The sequence below is a fragment of the Bacillus rossius genome, chromosome 3 (genome assembly GCF_032445375.1).
Source record: "Bacillus rossius redtenbacheri isolate Brsri chromosome 3, Brsri_v3, whole genome shotgun sequence".
Taxonomy (NCBI): domain Eukaryota; kingdom Metazoa; phylum Arthropoda; class Insecta; order Phasmatodea; family Bacillidae; genus Bacillus; species Bacillus rossius.
In genome coordinates this window covers 72821176-72836807 of record NC_086332.1, presented here as the reverse complement: position 1 = coordinate 72836807, position 15632 = coordinate 72821176, and positions in this window count along the sequence as shown.

Here is a 15632-nt window from a genome sequence, read left to right as displayed (position 1 = left end):
CGAAAAGGAAGCACATTTGGAAGCATCGACAAAGAAAAGGCAGCACTGACAACGAAAAGGAAGCACATTTGGAAGCACTGACAACGAAAAGGCAGCACCGACAACGAAAAGGAAGCACATTTTGAAGCACTGACAACGAAAAGGCAGCACCGTCAACGAAAAGGAAGCACATTTGGAAGCAGCGTCAAAGAAACACCATCCTCAGGGTAACTTTCATTATCGAGACAATGATCATCACAAGCTTGATCCGATTTATTTAATATATCACGTTGTTTCCATCGTTTTGGTCTCAGACCGCCATCACAGTCTTCGATCTTGCCTACTTTAGGTGCTTCAGTACAGTACTCAATCAGGTCAGCCTCAGATGTGCCACCACAATCTTCAATCATGCCAGCTTCAGATGATTCATCAAAGTCTTCGACCTTGTAAGCTTCAGGTGGTTCTTCATCTTTCACATTTTCATGGAGACGACTAGATATTGGAGTAAATATATTTTCATTTCTAATGTGGTTACAACTTCCTTCGCTTGTTTTAAATTATAAATTATTATCTTGCTCTAGATCAGTAATTTTAGCATTAGCTTTTTCGCCTTCGTTCCTCTTCCACGATGTTGTAGCCCAGTCTTCGTTATCTTTATTCATCTTAATTGTACAGGTCTTGTAATGTCTATCCAAGTAATATCTTCTACCAAAGGATTTCTGACACTGTCTGCAATGATATGGTTTTTGACAAGGACCCAAATTACACTTGCTTCTCTCATGTCGTTTAACATTCTTTCTCAAGGTAAACACCTTGCTACAGTATCTACAGTGATGTCGTTTTGATACAGCAACTAATCCCGAATCAGGATTCATATTAGTTACTGAGACTAATGCCAGACGCAAACAAAGAGTTTTAAATTAGATATATTACTTAAATAGAATTTTTTAATTATTTCATCAGCGAGAATTAATTTATCTCATTCAAAGGTACTTGTTGCAAGTAGTTCTGCTTTTCAACAACAGATGTCGCCACATGTTACTTGCAGTTAAATAATATTTAGTTCTTTTATGCGGGATGCGGGATGCTCACTAACGATCGCAAAAGAAGGATGGCTTCGCTAGACACCAAGGAGAAGGAATTTCGTCTTGTACGTTAAAGCTTCACAGAAGTCTCATGATATATTATTTGACCGAGTAATGTTTTTTTTTGTTTCCACCTGATAAAATCCTTCATGCACAGATGAACTTCTCATCTGTAACCAGAAGCACTCGGAGAATACCATCAGATGTCTAGTAAGGAATAATCAGAAGCACTAAGAGAAAACCATAAAAAGTATTGACAAGAATAATCGGGAGCACACGGAGAAAACCACCACAAATTTTCTTTGATATCATAAAATAACAAAAAAAAAATTAATAAAAAATTTAAAATAAAAAAAAATACAAAATTAAATACAAAAAATACATAAACAGATTCTGCTAGCTTGTGAACTTCTCATTGTTGAGCAAAGATATAGTTCTAGTACAAGCCAGAATATTATGTATTTTTTGTATTTAATTTTGTATTTTTTTTTATTTTAAATTTTTTATTAATTTTTTTTTGTTATTTTATGATATCAAAGAAAATTTGTGGTGGTTTTCTCCGTGTGCTCCCGATTATTCTTGTCAATACTTTTTATGGTTTTCTCTTAGTGCTTCTGATTATTCCTTACTAGACATCTGATGGTATTCTCCGAGTGCTTCTGGTTACAGATGAGAAGTTCATCTGTGCATGAAGGATTTTATCAGGTGGAAACAAAAAAAAAATATTACTCGGTCAAATAATATATCATGAGACTTCTGTGAAGCTTTAACGTACAAGACGAAATTCCTTCTCCTTGGTGTCTAGCGAAGCCATCCTTCTTTTGCGAACGTTAGTGAGCATCCCGCATCCCGCATAAAAGAACTAAATATTATTTAACTGCAAGTAACATGTGGCGACATCTGTTGTTGAAAAGCAGAACTACTTGCAACAAGTACCTTTGAATGAGATAAATTAATTCTCGCTGATGAAATAATTAAAAAATTCTATTTAAGTAATATATCTAATTTAAAACTCTTTGTTTGCGTCTGGCATTAGTCTCAGTAACTAATATGAATCCTGATTCGGGATTAGTTGCTGTATCAAAACGACATCACTGTAGATACTGTAGCAAGGTGTTTACCTTGAGAAAGAATGTTAAACGACATGAGAGAAGCAAGTGTAATTTGGGTCCTTGTCAAAAACCATATCATTGCAGACAGTGTCAGAAATCCTTTGGTAGAAGATATTACTTGGATAGACATTACAAGACCTGTACAATTAAGATGAATAAAGATAACGAAGACTGGGCTACAACATCGTGGAAGAGGAACGAAGGCGAAAAAGCTAATGCTAAAATTACTGATCTAGAGCAAGATAATAATTTATAATTTAAAACAAGCGAAGGAAGTTGTAACCACATTAGAAATGAAAATATATTTACTCCAATATCTAGTCGTCTCCATGAAAATGTGAAAGATGAAGAACCACCTGAAGCTTACAAGGTCGAAGACTTTGATGAATCATCTGAAGCTGGCATGATTGAAGATTGTGGTGGCACATCTGAGGCTGACCTGATTGAGTACTGTACTGAAGCACCTAAAGTAGGCAAGATCGAAGACTGTGATGGCGGTCTGAGACCAAAACGATGGAAACAACGTGATATATTAAATAAATCGGATCAAGCTTGTGATGATCATTGTCTCGATAATGAAAGTTACCCTGAGGATGGTGTTTCTTTGACGCTGCTTCCAAATGTGCTTCCTTTTCGTTGACGGTGCTGCCTTTTCGTTGTCAGTGCTTCAAAATGTGCTTCCTTTTCGTTGTCGGTGCTGCCTTTTCGTTGTCAGTGCTTCCAAATGTGCTTCCTTTTCGTTGTCAGTGCTGCCTTTTCTTTGTCGATGCTTCCAAATGTGCTTCCTTTTCGTTGGCGGTGCTGCCTTTTTCTTTGTCGGTGCTTCCAAATGTGCTTCCTTTTCGTTGTCGGTGCTGCCTTTTCGTTGTCAGTGCTTCCAAATGTGCTTCCTTTTCGTTGTCGGTGCTGCCTTTTCGTTGTCAGTGCTTCCAAATGTGCTTCCTTTTCGTTGTCGGTGCTGCCTTTTCGTTGTCAGTGCTTCCAAATGTGCTTCCTTTTCGTTGTCGGTGCTGCCTTTTCGTTGACGGTGCTTCCAAATGTGCTTCCTTTTCGTTGTCAGTGCTGTCTTTTCTTTGTCGGTGCTTCCAAATGTGCTTCCTTTTCGTTGGCGATGCTGCCTTTTCTTTGTCGGTGCTTCCAAATGTGCTTCCTTTTCGTTGTCGGTGCTGCCTTTTCGTTGTCAGTGCTTCCAAATGTGCTTCCTTTTCGTTGTCGGTGCTGCCTTTTCGTTGTCAGTGCTTCCAAATGTGCTTCCTTTTCGTTGTCGGTGCTGCCTTTTCGTTGTCAGTGCTTCCAAATGTGCTTCCTTTTCGTTGTCGGTGCTGCCTTTTCGTTGACGGTGCTTCCAAATGTGCTTCCTTTTCGTTGTCAGTGCTGTCTTTTCTTTGTCGGTGCTTCCAAATGTGCTTCCTTTTCGTTGGCGGTGCTGCCTTTTCTTTGTCGGTGCTTCCAAATGTGTTTCCTTTTCGTTGTCGGTGCTGCCTTTTCGTTGTCAGTGCTTCCAAATGTGCTTCCTTTTCGTTGTCGGTGCTGCCTTTTCGTTGTCAGTGCTTCCAAATGTGCTTCCTTTTCGTTGTCGGTGCTGCCTTTTCGTTGACGGTGCTTCCAAATGTGCTTCCTTTTCGTTGTCGGTGCTGTCTTTTCTTTGTCGGTGCTTCCAAATGTGCTTCCTTTTCGTTGGCGGTGCTGCCTTTTCTTTGTTGGTGCTTCCAAATGTGCTTCCTTTTCGTTGTCGGTGCTGCCTTTTCGTTGTCAGTGCTTCCAAATGTGCTTCCTTTTCGTTGTCGGTGCTGCCTTTTCGTTGTCGGTGCTGCCTTTTCGTTGTCAGTGCTTCCAAATGTGCTTCCTTTTCGTTGTCGGTGCTGTCTTTTCTTTGTCGGTGCTTCCAAATGTGCTTCCTTTTCGTTGGCGGTGCTGCCTTTTCTTTGTTGGAGCTTCCAAATGTGCTTCCTTTTCGTTGGTGGTGCTGTCTTTTCGTTGTTGGTGCTTCCTTTTTTGTTGATTGCGCGTAGTACAAAATGTAGTGATTGAATATATACTAGTTTATCACCTCTTGGTGTTACTAAAATATTTTTTAAGGTCACTTGGTCCTTTAGAATGTATAAAAATGTCACGATGGATTACGAAGGTCATGTGGTCCTGAAATGACTAGCCTATACGTCTGATAATGACATGACTCGTTCTCATGGACTGAAGACAATTGATCTATATGTGTGGCTTTGTACATGAACGGTTTATATGTTATTCAGATTATTGAAAAATTAGACTTTCATAATAGGCTAATCGGCACTGATTTAATTCGTTGGTCCGGTATATTGACTTGAGTTTTTTTTTTTTTTCGTAGAGTGAATGATTAATCAACTCCGCGAAAGGTAATGGAAAACAGATCCTAACATTTATTTAATAATTAGTTACAACTGTCTCTGGTCAAGAATCGAACCGTGGACAGGGATCCATCGATTCAATTTGTAAATTAATAATTGATTTTTTCGGAGACTATTGGAATTTTTCCCGCATTTCTAACTAAATAATTACATGATTTCAAGATGTCGGCCGAATTTCAAGATGTCGGGCACCTCAGTAATAATAAATGATTACTGCACTGTAGCATGTTATTAAAAAATTATCATGATTGTAAGACGAGTACACACAATATGGATTCCTCCAGCAGACGAAAACATGATGGTGGCAATGACCACTAGCATGTGGTAGCTCCTGGTAACATGTACTGAACATAAAATGACGGATCCGTGATGGACATCAAGGTCAAGGTCAAATTTCAAGGTCAAGGTCAAAGTTCAAGGTCAAGGTCAAAGGCCAAGGTCAATTTTCAAGGTCAAGGTCAAAGTTCAAGGTCAAGGTCAAAGGCCAAGGTCAAGGTCAAAGTTATGGTGAACAGAACATTATACTAACATGACTCCAGCACACTCTAGCAGAAGAAAACAAGATGGATCCCTCCAGCGGATAAAGACAAGATGGCGTACATGACGTCATACCAGCTGATGGTAAATACCTAGTTATTGGTGGTGGTAGGTCAGTCTGTAGGTGGCTTCTGTAGAGGAAGGATCTGATTTTTTTTTATTTTTTGCCCTCACCGGTGTCGAACCAAGGACGTACATCGATATAATCAAACAGAATTCAATTACATTAATTTTTTGATAAATTTTGGAATTTTTCCCGATTTTCTAACATAAAAATTACGGATTTCCAAGATGGCGTCTAAATTTCAAGATGGTGACTAAATTTAAAGATGTCGACCATAACGATAATTGCAACATTAATAGGATCCAATATGGTGGTCGTAACGTAAAGTGTAAGAATGACATGGTACTCAACCAAGATGGCGGGTGTAACGAAATATGCAACATTTATATAATCCAAGATGGCGACCGTAAAGATAACTGCAACAGTGGTTTTTAATATTTTTTTTAATTCGATCAAATAATTTTTTTAATGATTTTTAATTTTTTTCCCGATTTTCTAACATAAAAATTGCGGATTTTCAAGATGGCGGGCGTAACGGAAACTGCAACGGTGACGTCATCTTTCAAAATGGCGGTCATAATCCTAGTTTTCAAAGTCATGACCTCGACGGCTTAGAGCGGCTAGCTCTTAGGAGTTTTAAGCCGCTTTTAGGAATTTCTAGTCGCTGGGATTTTTAAGGATTAAAAACGGGAATTTTTCCCTCGAAACGGGAAATTTTTCCCTCGAAAAGAGAAATTTTTAATTCCTTTTTTTCACAGAAATGGGAATTTTGGCGATTTTTGAGGAATTTTGGGAAATTTTTGCCCAAATTTGGCAAGTTTTGAGGATAAAATCCAAGGTCAAGGTCAAAGGTCAAGGTCAACCAAGATGGCCGCCGTGACGTCAAAATCCAAGATGGCGGAAAGGACACACAGCACCACAGCCTGGAAGCCTGTTTCAGGAAATACATTTGTATACTACTATTGCATCTTGAGGATTAATTTGTAAAACTGACGTCTCCCCGAACCGTTCCGTGGCTTCCAGGATTTCCGGAGACTTGCACATGATTTTTTTTTTCGACTCGTAAGGTACAAACTCGTGTCACTCTCCTCCCAGGGTCGGTACTGGTCGGTGAGTTGCGTCAAACTGAAGGGTACCCTGGACACTGAAGGTGGTATTTATAGTGTTTAAAACATATTGGGGTGGGGGGGGGGGGGAGTTACAAATTTAATATGGTTGCGGGGTGGGGATGATTATTACTACTTTTTATGATTTAAAAAAAAATAAAAAAAATTTGGGGGGGGGGGGGGGTGTTTGGTTGGAAAGGGGGGGGGGGAAGAATATATATGTGCTATGAAAAAAAGTGGTGGGGGTAAGTCAGTCTGCTTGCAGCCACCGCGGGGGAAGGAGCCTGTCGCCATTTTTTTTTTTTTGGACCTCGTCGGGTTCGAACCGAGGACTCCGAACTACGTGTCTAAAAAGTACGTTTTTTTTTAATTTTTTTGTTAAAATTTTATTAATTTAATTTTATTATAAATTTTAAAAAAAATTTCATTAAAATCGGATAATAAATAAAAAAGTTAAAGATGGCGGACGTAACGAAAATTGCAACGGTGACGTCATCATCCAATATGGCGGAAAACAAAATGCTGGAATGTTCGAGAAAACAAAATGACGTCATCCAAGATGGCGGATCCAAAATGGCCGCCGGGGTCAAGGTCAAGGTCAAAGGTCAAGGTCAAGGTCATCCAAGATGGCCGCCGTGACGTCACAATCCAAGATGGCGGACAGACAATCACAATCCGCACAATCCACAGCCTGAAGCCTGCCGCAGGACCGGCTATCATATACTACTATTATGTAAGAATGAAAAATCAATTAAAATAAAAAATTATGCGCCAATTTTCGTAAAAAATACTCAGTTTTATCTCGAAAAACGCATTTTATATATGCAAAAAAAACATAGGCATGTGTTGTAAAAAGTTACAATAACTTTTTTTGTAGCATGACGGACTATTTCTTGGCAACTGGTTTCTAAAGGAATATTTTGCAAAAGTACAGATAATTTTTTTTTGGACATAGGCCATTACTGGTTACATTATTTGTCATAAGAAACGACAAAAACGGACAAAAAATGTTGAATGTGCATACTCATAGCAAACAAGACAAATAGAGACGATGTCAAAAAAAACATAGCACAGAAAATTACGTGAAAGGTATTATAAAAAAAAGTATAGCATAGACGGACACAATGTGCTAATAAAGACTAGACATTTGCAACAAAAGCAGAAAATGAAGACAGAAGAAAAGACCTTGGACAAGACAGAGGCGCGCAGATGAAGCCAGCGATACGACAGAACCACCTATATTCTGGACACCACTACGACGACAGAACAGATGAAAACACATTAAAATTCCTAATTTGCCTCGTCGTGGGCCACCCCAAGATACGGTAAGGCATTTGAATCTGCGACAACGAGGCCCTTAATTACGCTGCGTTTCTGGCTCCCAGACTTCCGAGAAGCTGTGAGCGAACAGTTGGCAAAACCTCAAGTACCGAGGAACAGTGATAAAAAGTATAAATATCAGATTGTACCTTATCCCAGAGATATGAGAGGTATGTATAGGCGTCTTCACTGCCTGACCAGGGGTGCTAGCCAGCAGGGAAGCTATTGGTTGTTGAATGGGCTAGGCGTAGGTGGTGTTGATGGGTGTCCTCAGCATAGCTCTTCTTGGACGTCTCTAGGCCTCAATAAAACGGCGTATCCGTTTCACTCGCCATATGGAGCCACGCCATTTCCCGTCGGATCCGTCCTTTCGAGGGTTAGCGAGCGCGTTTAATAAACCATCAAAGCGCTAGCTTTGAACAATCTATACCTTGCATGGTCTTTTAGCGTTGTCAACAAACCCCGCTATCTTGATTCCATTACAAGCACCAGCGACTGAGCGTCGTCTGCACCAGTAAAACCATAGATCTCATCAAAAGTATGTTTTTCAAATATAAATTTTGCAAGAACATGTTATATTGTTTGATTACAATTCATTAATCATTCGTGAAGTGACATACTATTAGTGTAAGGCACATGGATTTGCCGCCATAAGTCTGGGTATGTCAAGGTATGAAGGCTAGGTCTCGCACTATTTTGGTTATTTCGTTTATTGTGATTTCTAATGTTTAAAGTCTGTTCCTATTAATCCATCACGATAACGCTTCAAATTTGTTATCAGCCAATCGTTAATTCAACGTTATTTGCGAGCAGTGAAATGTGACGCGAATAATCACAATAATAACACTTGCGTGACTTTCTGCACTGAAACTAATTTTTTTTTGTAAATGGAACAAAAATATTTATGTAAAATTGCAGATTTGTTTTTAATTTGTAGATATTCATTAGAGCAACTGTATCACTACAAAATAGCGTTGGCAGTAATACCCGGGCATTTATGCTTTGTGTTGTCCCAGTACCTCAAATAGTTAAAGTTATCTATAAACCGTTCCCTGAATAGCTGTCCAGTATTAAGTGCGCACAGTAATAAGTATGATACAAGGAAATAAAGTAAAATAGTTTAATATTCGATTATCATTTCATGGTTAAAAAAATTATGCTTGAATGAATCAATTAAACTTTAAAATTATGCGTCAAATTTTGTATGAAATACTTTGTATTATCTCGACAAAAGGTGTTTCATACATTCAAAAAAGAAAATACTAGAGCCATGTATTCTACAAAATTACAATATCTTTCTTTTAGTAATTCAAACAATTTCTTGGAAACTGATTTCCAAAGGAATCTGTTGTAAATGTACAGAACATTTTTTTTCCTTCTGTGTATCGCTGTTAGACATCACGTAGTAAATATTTGATGACGTAATTTGCGCCGGAGAGCTATCGTGATTAACGAACGGGAATAGCCTTCTAATAAAAGGAACGGCGAGAAGATGAAATGACCGAAGTGACGTGTGGGACGGCGCCTTAATGATCATGAAAATACGACGGGCAGTATCAGCCACGACACCCCGGCCTGCCCACGGGCCGCGCGAGCAGCCAGCAGGTAGGAAGACACGATTGTTAACGGGCTCGAAGGCAGGACGACTGCCGGGGAATCAAGGCCCGGTTTAACAGCCCGCGAACACGGCCGCTCGCTAACTGGCCGGGAGACGTGCCGACACGTTTACGACATCCTCCAGCCGCCTCCAGCCCCCGGGGGCGGGCACGCCTCCTCCGGCTCCCTGCCCCCAGCCGAGCCGCCGAGGTACCCGGTACCCGAGTCGGCGCCCTCGAGTGTGCGCTATGCGGGCAGGTACTCTCTCAACTCACGAGATGGAAGTGAAACTTCTTTGGCAATTCAACCCTCGACTCGTAAGTGCTCTCTCTATATCGCTTTGGCTTCAGAACCTTTTCAAAACAATGTTTCACGAAAACATACCGTTAAAATTTGGCCTTGAAATTTTACTCCCGTCGCACCCAAAGAAGTTTCACTTCAATAATGTAAAAAAAAGTTTTTAAAACGGACTAAAAATATAAAATAATTTATCCTAGCTCCGTAAAGATTTATAACCCCATACATAATGCCAACTCCATACAGATTGTCCTGAAAATTTGTGATTGTGAATTTTTAATACTTATGAAAATACTTGTTAAGATTTAAAACGGAAAAAACTGAGGCGCATGTAATAGATAATAGCAAGGAGTACAGGGAGTATATGCCGTTGAGAAAACTCACACAACAGTTCATATCATATGCAGTGCAATAACATTGTTAGTGAACTATTCGTGCATCAATTTTGTATTGCATGCGATCCACTTTTTTCGTCTTAAAGTTACAAGTTAATTCATATGTGTTAGTAATAAACAATCACTAATTTTTAGGACCATCTCTATGGTGTAAGGAATCTGTATGGGTTACAAATATTTACGGGACTAGGAGTACTTATTTTATTTATTTTAGTCAGTTTTAAAATTTTTACTTAAATTTTTTTTAAATAATTATTTCTACTTTATATTTTTGTGGGTGTAAAATTTTACAGTTTTAAATTTAATTTTAAGTATCAGATTTTAATCCTAACCCCATACAGATTTCAAAGAAAATCCGTGATTTTGATTTGGAAATACCTATACAAATAATTGAAAGGGTTAAAACTAAACATGAGAAGCGCTTGTAATAGATAATAGTAAGGAGAAAAGCTGTGACGGACGCAAAAAACAACAGTGTGTGTCAAATTCAATGCAACGCCATCTATTGACGAAGTTATAAACTAAACTGCTATCAGCACCCTTAGTTCGCTAGTCTTCGTGAGCATTGATAAGCGGACCGGTCTCGTCGAAAAGGAGAATAGGAACTTCCCTGGCCTTACTATATAACCGTGTGTCGGACATTTTTCCTAGCCTGAATGCGTAATATAGGCACCGCCTGCGATTACTACGTTATGCATTCCGCAATTCTATACTATTCTGCTCGTAGCCTAATGCCACAAGTCCGGGGGCTTTGCTAAACAAAAGAAAACAAATTTGAAATGTACACACAAACAAATTAAAAAAAAAAAAACTAGTTAATATTTAATTGTCATTCAGTTCTGAGCTTTATTCAAAATTTCAAGTGTTTAACTGGAAAGTTAGTTTAAAATGGATTGAAAATTTTGCAGCGAACAGAGAAACAGGCAGATAAGAGAGTAAGTTAATAAAAACGTTTTCAAATATTGCTAGAATATGCTCTTAAACATGTATTAGAAAATCGTAACCTATGAAATGTTTCGGAAATTTTCAACTCTTGCACCGAGAAAAAATTGTTTCTGTACTTTTACAGAAGATTCCTTTGGAAACCAGTTGCCAAGAAATAGTTTGTAACAAGAAAGATGTTGCAAATTTGTTAATCACATGCCCATGGTTATTTTTGCACAAATGAAATACGTTTTTCGAAATAATACTCAGTATTTCTTACAAAAATCTTTCCACATAATTTTATATTTTAATTGATGTTTCATTCCAGCATAATATTTTTTTAATCACTGCAACGATAATATTATATTAAATAAATTGACTTTATTTTGTTTCATAATGCTTATTTATGTGCACAGCTAATACTGGAAAGATATTCAGGAAACGGTTTACAAATAATTTTTACTATTGAAGGTATTGGGATAACACAAAGCACAAATTTACAAATATATTTAATTTTACGTAATTATTTCTGTCACATTTACAAAAAAAAATCGTGGTCTTTGAATCTTCTCGCGAAAACTATATGGCCCTTCGTATCTTCGTTTCCTCTGGCGTGGTCTCAACCTAAAAGCCAAAAAATAAATTTGTAATGAAGTTTCTGAATAAATTCTTGCAGTGTACATTGATTTCCGTAAAACCTACGTCATTAAGATGGATTGCTTCCAGCCATCTCGTATTTTTTTCAATACTAGCTAGAGATAGAAGTTAATTTTTATTGTGTCTGTTTATGGCCCGTAAAAGCTTAGGGCAGTCGTTGGAAGTCTAGTTCGTGGTCTTTTCTGAATGAGCAGTTACATGCCTTCGGCGTTTCCTGTTAATAAATACCAAATTCTAGCATAGAAAACTTTATAGGTAACGCGTGATGTCTCGTCGTACCAATGATTGAGATTAATATTCAAAAATATAAAATATACACTGTCAAATATTGTTCGGTAAATTACGATACTAATGTAAAGGCGTAATAAGAAATGAAGAATTGTCTATATTTTTCCCATTAATTCATTTTATATCTCCTGCAATTGTTTAGTAAAAACTTATAATGCATAATAATTGCACCACGTTTAAATAGTAAACTTATTCAATACTGCCTTTGCTAATAACTTCCATTAAAGGTTGTAGGAACATTGCCAAATAATTTTTACATCGTAGTAAAGAAAACTAAAAAAAAAACTAAAATGTCAATTGTCGATACCGCTTAATTATTGTAGATTTATGTTTAGGTTTTTTCTCTCATATAAACTGTGAACTAAATGATGGCTGATACGTCTAATCCTACTTTTGGAGACTGTGTGTTGGTGACCGCATAAGGGCGTGAAATTAGTATTGACGAGGTGCGTAGGCAGTCTGACTTCCAGCATCGTTTTCAACAAGGGTCCTCGCGTAATACACACTTAAGCAATGAGCACGAAATGAGTTTGTACGGCAGCACATGTCATCACACATGGAAGGATTGGATTTTCCTTCTACCAATGATGAAGTGTTTCCAGAATATGACACAATTGTTAAAAAAAAGACGTTAGGGTGTCGTGTGTATTACATGACTCTTTTTGGAACACGTTTACTTTATTCTATATAGGTACTATATACACATATATACACATATATAACAAATTTTTTTAACGGTAGGTTAATATGACTGTATCTTCAGACACATTTTAATACGAGTCAGCATCGTGACATGTGGAAACAGTAAATTGCTCATCATTGGTCATATGTGTCACACGTGATATTTGTCTCCTGCACTTGCAATATTAACCATTCCCCTCAAGGGTAAAACAAAACTAATGTGCTAATTGATTTGGTATAGAAAAGCAATATAAACGAAAAAGTGTCACGAGTATAGACTTAAAAAAATATAAATAATAGGTCTATTGATATAGTGTGAGGTGGATAAATAAACAACAATTAGAAATTTATTTACATTATTAATAACTCTTGGAATGTTTAGGCAAAAGAGTATAAGTAAAAAAGTGTGTTTTTCAGGGGAGACATTTTTTATATTGACATTACACTGTCATCTACTTTGTACATTTTCTGTACAGTATATTTTGAATCTACATTTATAAATACATGACACGGCTTAACTTTCAATTATTGTATTCATAAAGAATTATAAAATATATATGCCATTTCTTCCAATATTTGACACACAAACTCTTCTGCCTAAACAGTCTTTTGTCCGCGCCAAGCTTCTTGCTGTTACATTTGTCAGTGTGCACCCGAGCCGTCACGAGTGGCAGACACGATGCTATATGACCAGTGAAATGTTGATGTTTTGGCGTGGAAAGTAGACTACCGGCTTTTCGACGCTTAATATGACTATACTTACTTAAAAAGGTTCAGTAGTGAATAATGTGTTACACACACTGCAATTTTTTTAAATGGAACAGAAATATTCATGTAAAATTATAGATATTTGTACATATAAAATAAAACAGCTTTATCGCTATAAAAACAGTGTTCTCAGTAATACTAGGTTCGGATGATTACCCGGGAATCTATGCTTTGTGCTTTCCCAGTACCTCCATAACTTAAAGTTATTTGCAAACCAACCGTTCCCTGGATATTTTTCCAGTATTAACAGCGCACATTAATAAGCATAATAAAATAAAATAAAGAACAATTATTGAATATGGTTTTATGATTTTAAACAATTATGTTTGAATTCAACATTATTTAAAATATATAATGATGCGCCAATTTCCGTAAGAAATACTCAGTATTATCTCGAAAGAAGTATTTTATATATGCAAAAAATAACCATAGCCTGTGTTGTAAAAATTTACAATATCTTTCTTGTAGTATTACAATTTCTGGGCAAATGGTTTCCAAAGGAATCTCGTGTAAAAAAAAAAGTACAGACAATTTTGTTTTTCTGTGCATAGCAATTATCAATAGTGTTTACGTCAGCCGAACGAATTAACAGATATTGTTCATCTTAGTTGCCACAAGCTAGAAAAGATTACGTACTTGAACATCGGAACCGGGGTAGAAAGTTTGGGAACGAATGTAACAGAGATAACTCATTACTGAGGTATGTGTTTGATTATATATATGTACATATATATATATAGGTCAAGATGGCATGCATGGTACTAAGTAAATGCAAGGTTTACACAGGCGTGACCTCCAAGATTACCTATACTTGGGCGCCGATTCAGAGCTGACATGTGCTAGTCCTGGAGGCTGATGCTGGAATCACAATAACGAGAAGGGCGGATGCGATGTGGAAACAAATATACATATATTTTTCTAGCCAGTCACGTTCCACACATCAGTGACGTTAGCGCGACATTGGAAATATTTCCTGTTCCCGTCACGTCCCGAGCGCGACGTTGCTGAGATGACGTCAGAATATTGTTTCCGAAAAATGGTTAAACTTGTGCTTTGGTGATATTCTTATTATTCAAGTCATTTTTAAAAGTTTTTTTTTTAAATGTGAAAACTCTGAAATGTGGTTTTCCCATTTAAATGTTAAATTATAATAATTCAAGATTTTTTCAAACACATCGATTAAAAAAAATCATGCCGTGAAGTGAAACTTCACGGATAGAAAGGATAACATTTTTTTTACGGTACACTTATAGTTGAAACACGTGTAATATGGAAAATGGACTTTTATTTACTAATGTCTGTTCATGACTTCAATGGTATCTATGTAAGAATGAATTAATGGGTTTCAGGTAGATAACCCTATTGGAAATGTCTATATAAATTGTTACAATTTTACTTCTGACACCGGATCCAATCTCAGAGCTGTGATTCGAGAGGAACGAATTACGAGTTGCGAAAGTATGTAAATGTATGCAAAAGTATGAGAAATTATGCAAAACTATGAGACAGTACTTAAGTAGACGTTTTCAAAAGTATGGGAAAGTATAATAAAACATGCGCTGCTGCTGATATCTGTAACCGGCTGTAAAAGGGTTTTAATTTAATTTTTTTTTCAACACCCCGCGCCATCGAGCCATTTTCGTTACATACTGACACAAGTTAACTCCGTCACGTACTCACGTCCGTTACCATGTGATTCTATTACTCAGTCGGCTGTAAAAATGTTTCACTTTAAAAAAATTGCAAGTTGTCGTATGTTTGTAGCGTACGTAATGCCAAGAAACGTTTTATATTTAACTAGCTAATGCCCGACATGCATTGCTATGCCTCTTTCAATTTTTTTTTTGTAATTTGTTTAAAGTATGTATACATAGACAAAGCATCTCTCTCTATCTCTCTATTCCTCTGTATGTCTCTCTATAAATCACACTATATTTACCTATATATTGCTATCGATATCTCTCCATATCACTCTATCTCGCTTTATCTCCCTATTTATCTATGTTTCTATCTATACTCACAATCTTTCTCCCTATTTATATTTCTTTACACCTCTGTCTATCTCTATACACATTCCTCGCTCTAACTAACTATATCTCTCTACATTCTATTCTAACATTAGGACCTTCATTGTGGATAAAAAATTTCTCTGTGAGTGGGTGTGCATGTATAATATTCTGTGTTATAATTACAAAATAATAAAAAAATACTTATATGCTACTCCTCAATACTGGAATACAGATTATACACAATAAATAAAGCTCGAACAATATGGTTAGCTTGAATCTGTGATGGTATATGGAAAATTATAATTAAGGATGTAAAATTATGAACAAATAAACCATTTGTGTCAGCTCAAATGTTTGTTAAAAGACTGGAAGTTAGGTTGGGCACATCACTTAAAAAACAAAAGTTATTGTCAACATTATAATTGTGTTC